Consider the following 6227-nt stretch of genomic DNA (forward strand, 5'->3'; position numbering starts at 1 on the left):
AGCAATCCTACTGTGTGCCCCCGCCAAGTAACTAGGACTACAGGTACATGCCAACATACCAAGTTAATTTGGATTATTTGTAGAGATGGGATTTTTGCCATGTTGCCCCACAGGCTGATCTTGAACTACTGAGTTCTAGTGATCTGCTTGCCTTAACCTCCCAAAGTCTTGGGATTACAGGTGTGATCCACCATGCCCAGCTTAGGTTTTTTCTTCTTTTTTAATTTAAAAACCACTCTAAATGCATCCTCTCCCTCTTATACTCCCAGAGGAAGTGAGGTATTATCATCAACAGCAAACAGCAGTTGTGGCAAGGCAAAGCAATGCCACAAGCTGGCTTCCTGTTCAGGAGAGAATGCTGGATTCTTTAGTGGTTTCTGGTGCTCTACACGTTCAGAGAAACTTCTCTAGTAACAAACTATAGAAATGATCCCTAAAAGTATAGTCTTAGCAATCTGTTTTGACTGTCATCTTCTCCCAGGTGTGAAGGTGAGGCTTTCATTAACTAGAATTTGGTGCCAGATATCAGCATTAACATTTAGAATTCATCAGGAGCCAGTGCTATCTTTTAGATGAGATAGGAGTACTCAGGAGTCAAACCCCTGCAACTTAACAGCACAAGGGTTAACTTACATTATGTGATAAAGACCCTTTTGGATGTGGCTGGAGGAGTCTCTCAGCTGATGTGCAATAATCAATCTGGAGAGGGTGATACTGAAGTTCATTACTTAACTGGAAGCTGGAAGATTTTACAACCTTGCAGAGGTTAATTTTTATAGTTCTGATAAGCCCTCAGCTATAATTCTAAGTCAGAGACTTTATTCAGTATTTGATTTTTGAGGCTGTCCGTCAAAAGATGTTAGAAAGCTCAAAATGTTTGATTTCAAAAGAATCACAGGCCATTACAAAAGTTCCTCATTTTACCAGAGTGAAATAAAAACACCTTAACAACAACATAGGAAGTTACATGGATATACAAACCTTACCTTTTAAAGTTTAGTTCTGTAATAATATTTAAAAACTAACTAAAACAAGACAGGAATTATCTTAAAATGTTTGTGGATTATTCTAGTTACCAATGACCAAAAAAAGGAACCTTCTTCAGTGACTTTTTCCTTATGGGAAGCCTATTTAGATAACCTGACACTCAAACCTTATTTAAAAAAAAACTCGAACTAGTCAGATACAGAAAGACTACACCCAGTGTAATGTGAACACTATATCATAGAGGCCCTGAGTAGGAGAACATGTGACTCTTGGCCGCAGTATTGGAAGTTGCCTGATTATATTGAAGACTTTGAACATATATTGGGGCTGAAAAAGACAATACCCCAAAATGAAAGCCTCAGAAGCACCCTCAGAAATAAAGCTTTTTATTTGGCCTTCTCCTGCCCTCGTGTTCCTCAATTCCATTCTCCCTCAAGTCTGGCCATAGAAACCAAAATCTTCCTTTTCCAGGTAGGCCCTAGAATCTATAAGTTTTTGTTTAGAAACAGTCATGAAACTTCAAAAATATTAATCTGATTTTTTTCTCCACATTTCTAAGAACTGTCAATAAAGAAATTATCTGACCTTTCTTGTTGTACTGTAGATTATAGGTGCCCCATAGCTAAAAGGAACAAAATGTTTACTCAGTAAGGTTAAGAAGAATCTAGACAGACAGGCTTTGTCGGTTAGTCCCTCAAAGTCCGCCAGAACTACACCATACACTTTTTTTCAAACATATTTTTTACATGACTGTCCATACTTTGTTAAACCTAAGCAATTCAAAACAGACAACTTCTCCTATATATTGGGCCTTTATTTTGAAAACTCTTATGTATATATTCCAAACAAATCTGCATGCCTTGTCTTTAATCAATTGGTCATTTGAGAGTTGATTTTTAAGCAAACCTTCAAGGGGCCCATGGCCCCTAAACAAATTAAGAAAAGCCAAGAGTATAGAATTAAGTTATACTGGATGAAAACACTGCCTTAAAAAAAAAAAAAAAACCTTTCAAGATAAAACATTTCATCATCAGGCCATAAGAACTGATTTACAATTGGAGGGATAAAAAAAAAATGCTACTAGAGCCAACAAAAGTTAAAGAAGAGAGTTATTACCCTAGGCTTTTTCAAAGGGAGAAAAAGCTGAGTAAGCTGGAAGAAGTGAGGTAGCAGCAGAAACTGAACTCTTGAGATATTAATCTGAGAAACTTTTTAGAAACAGATTACAGAATTAAACATTAAAAACAGCTTACAATGTCATTAAATCAATGCTTAATAACATCTTGTTGTTCTAACCAATTTTTTGTTTTCTTTTAGTGTATTTTAAAAATCAAAGCCCAATCTTTTAGAAAGGCTATTACGAATAATTTTCTTTCCATTCTAGCCAACTAAATCACATACAAAAATTTTTAAAAATTATTATTTTTTTTTGAGATGGAGTTTCGCTGTTGTTACCCAGACTAGAGTGCAATGGTGCGATCTTGGCTCACCTCAACCTCTGCCTTCTCGGTTCAAGCAATTCTCTTGCCTCAGCCTCCAGAGTAGCTGGGACTACAGGCATGCACCACCATGCCCAGCTAATTTTTGTATTTTTAGTAGAGACGGGGTTTCACCTTGTTGACCAGGATGGTCTTGATCTCTTGACCTTGTGATCTACCCGCCTCAGCCTCCCAAAGTGCTGGGATTATAGGTGTGAGCCACTGCACCCAGCCAAAAAAATTATTTTTTAAATGAAGCTCATTATTACACAAACCAATTACAGCATGCTTGGAGTTTCTGTTTTGTCCTAAACATTCTCTTTCTTAAATAACCAGCCATTTCACTGTAGGATAAAAATCAATCACACAAGAGTCTTTTTTATACAAAGTTATTTTCCTTGTAATCTTTCTTACCAAAAATACCTCTTTATAACTTTCTTTAAATCTCTTACTAGTTCTCTTTACCTTATTTCATAAGTAATCTTTTAATAATCTTTGAATTGAACAATTATTTTCATTTTATTTATTTCATTTTTATTTCTGACAATTTTTCTTTTTTCATAAGAATACTTCTTCTTTTGGCACATTTTATATGTGACATCACATATTAACTAAAATTTTGATTTTTGGTGATACATGTTTTTGAGAAAACCTAGGAAGAAGAAAATCTTTAATTGTCACATCAGATTTTATAGATGAGAACCATCTTATAATTATTTGAAAAATGTGTTGTAACTCAGCAAGTTAGAAGGATCGCGCCATGCTCTGAGGTCTAAATTAAGAGTCCTTTATTACTTTGCCAGTGACCGAGAAACCGCTAACGCTCAAAATTCTCTCAGCCCTGAGGAAGGGGCCTGATTATCTTTTATACCTTGATTTACGTGGGGTGAGGGTACCTAGCTGAAGTGGAATTCTACAGAAGCAGAAAAGCAGGTTAGAGGAAGGGGCTGCCCACACAGGTGGTTTCCATACAATAGCAGGGGGGAGGTATGCCAAGCAGGATGCAGTTACAGTGGTTACAAGTGTTAAGAACAGTAGCTTCAATGCCTGTAAGTGCAGCATGACTCAGTTATGCGCCCAAAAGGGATGTGGTAAGGAGGGGGAAGCCAGGTTGGAGTTTACAGCTAAAAGGGAGTCAGTTTATGCTAGCCCACGGTAGATTACTACAAATGTTTCTAATAATTTAGTTTAAAATTTGATAATTACCCAGACATTCAATATCCATTATTTGATTTAATACAATGTTAAGATTTAACTTATATGACAACTACGTATTTTACACTTGTTACATTTACCTAATTTATTATTAATAGTTTTTTTTCTATTGATAACTTTGGATTGAGCTGTTTTCATTAAATCAACAATATTAAAATGCCTTATTTATCAAAAATGACACGAACAAAAATCATTGTCTCAGGTTGGGTTTATAGTTTAAAATCTTTGTGCCACATTTTGACATCTTATAGTAGCTAGCAGAGATAAACATGAAACCACTTGACCAAAAAATTTTTTTTAAAAAAGAAAAAACCGATTGACCAATACATCTAAGCAATAATGTATACTGACAATTGTGAAGACATTTTGAATTTTCTTTTTACCTATCAATTTAAAGCCAACTCATTGGTTAGAAATCTACTTAAGTCACGTGGACTTGACAAGTATTTGGAAATAAGTCTCCAATTTGCTGATAAAATATTTAAGAACTTTTAAAAAAGACAATTAGAGCCCTTTCAGGTATTTCTGGTACTCAAACATTACATATATAAGTCGTATAAATATTTAGACATATAGACATACAGAAGTAGATCTTAGAGATTCATAAGATTGTTCATTTGCCAGTTTTTCTTCTACACTTTACAATATTAGTCTTTAGATTAATTGTTTCCTACTGTAAACAGTTATCAGTGAGGCAACTACAAGTTTGCATTTTTAAAAAAACAACTTTTAAGTGAAACAAGATGGAGGATTTATAGTTTAGGCAAGCCAAGAAAAAAATAGTGTAAAAATTGAGTTAAGATGGCCAGGGAAAGCAGACACCCTTAAACGTAATTTCCTTAAAGATTTTTTTAAATTGGCTTACTGGCTTTGGGCTGAAGCCTTTTAAGAAACAGGGCCAAGGAAGCATGCAGCTTTTAGGGCTTACTATGCAGGCATACCTGGAAGGCAGAACAAATCTTCAAAAATCAAGAGTTTTATTGTTACAAAAAATCCTGTCCCTCGAAAGAGGAAAGCATTATGGGATGAGACAATGCCACGTCTGTACCATGCAAATCACACATTTCTTTTGAGGTTGGTGGCCAATAAAAGCCAATTAGCCCATTCAATAACCAGCCCATATCTTCCAATGGCAGTCTCATTATTCAGTGGGGGATTGGAACATTTCCATATCTTCCACGTGGCCAAAAGCATACAAATATCTCTTCCAATAGCCAGCCCTAAAAATATATCTCCTACCTGGTTATTACACACACGAAGGTCAAAACTTTCTCAGTGTGCAAAGTCATTTTTGAAACCCTCAAAAGTCATTAAGAACCAGTAATTCATTTAACAAAGTGAGCAGTTTAAGAACTGTAAAAAACTTGTGTGTTTACAAATCTTGAGATCTGATAAACAAAAACAGTGGCTCCTCCCAAAAAGAAGTCTAGCGGCTTTTCTGTTTTAAGAAATCACCGGGCATCAGAAATTATTTTACATCTTTCATGTGGGCATCAAGGGCGGCAAGAGAAAAAAGGGACAGATAAGTAAAATGGAGAGATAGAATTTAGTTGACTGAGAACAAAAACAAATATTTCTCAAAAAACAAGATCCAAAGAGGAAAAGGACTTTTACCTACACAGACACACACAAATATATATGTTAGAAATACAATAATATATAAACATACATTTCTAAAATACATATGTATATTTATGTCATATATTTATATATTTCTAACATATACATAATTATATCTAAATAAATTTATGAATATATATATGTATATAAAATTTTCTGACTTACTAAGATGGTCAAATAAGAATCGCTCCAGTCTGCAGCTCCAAGCGAGATCAATGCAGAAGGTGGGTTATTTCTGCATTTCCAACTGAGGTTCCAGGCTCATCTCATTGGTATTGGTTAGAAAGTGGGTGCAGTCCATGGAGGGTAAGCCAAAGCAGGGTCGGGTGTTGCCTCACCCAAAAACTGCAAGGTATCAGGGTACTCCCTTCCCTAGCCAAGGGAAGCCATGAGGGATTGTTCCATGAGAAACAGTGCACTCTGGTCCAGATACCATGCTTTTCCCACAGTCTTTGCAATCCACAGACCAGGAGATTCCCTTGGGTGCCTATGCCACCAGGTCCCTGGGTTTCAAGCAAAAAACAGGGTGTCCATTTTCCCAGACATCAAGCTAGCCATAGGAGTTCATACCCCAGTGGTGCCTGGAACCAGCAAGACAGAACCATTCACTCCCCTGGAAAAGGGGCTGAAGCCATGCAGCCAAGTGATCTAGCTCAGGGGATCCCACCCCAATGGAGCCTAGCAAGCTAAGATCCAATGGCTTGACATGTTTGCTGTCAGCACAGCAGTCTGAAATCAACCTGGGGTGCTCAATCTTGATTGGGGGAGAGGCATCAGACATTACTGAGGCTTGAGTAGGTGGATTTCCCCTTGCAGTGTAAACAGAGCCACGGGGAAGTTCCAACTGGGTAGGGCCCTCCACAGCTCAGCAAAGCTACTGTAGCCAGACTGCCTCTGAATTTCTCCTCTCTGGGCAGGACATCTCTG

The 6227-nt window shown here is 36.9% G+C and overlaps 1 non-coding gene across 1 annotated transcript; it reads right to left on the bottom strand.

Annotated features, from left to right (window-relative positions):
- Positions 1-231: 231 nt before the first annotated feature.
- On the bottom strand, positions 232-449 carry LOC118145842 (small nucleolar RNA U3). The gene has a single exon (XR_004731345.2). It is a non-coding gene; the product is annotated as a small nucleolar RNA U3 (small nucleolar RNA).
- Between the last annotated feature and the right edge of the window lie 5778 nt (positions 450-6227).

Source organism: Callithrix jacchus, chromosome 10, assembly GCF_049354715.1.
Source record: "Callithrix jacchus isolate 240 chromosome 10, calJac240_pri, whole genome shotgun sequence".
Classification (NCBI taxonomy): domain Eukaryota; kingdom Metazoa; phylum Chordata; class Mammalia; order Primates; family Cebidae; genus Callithrix; species Callithrix jacchus.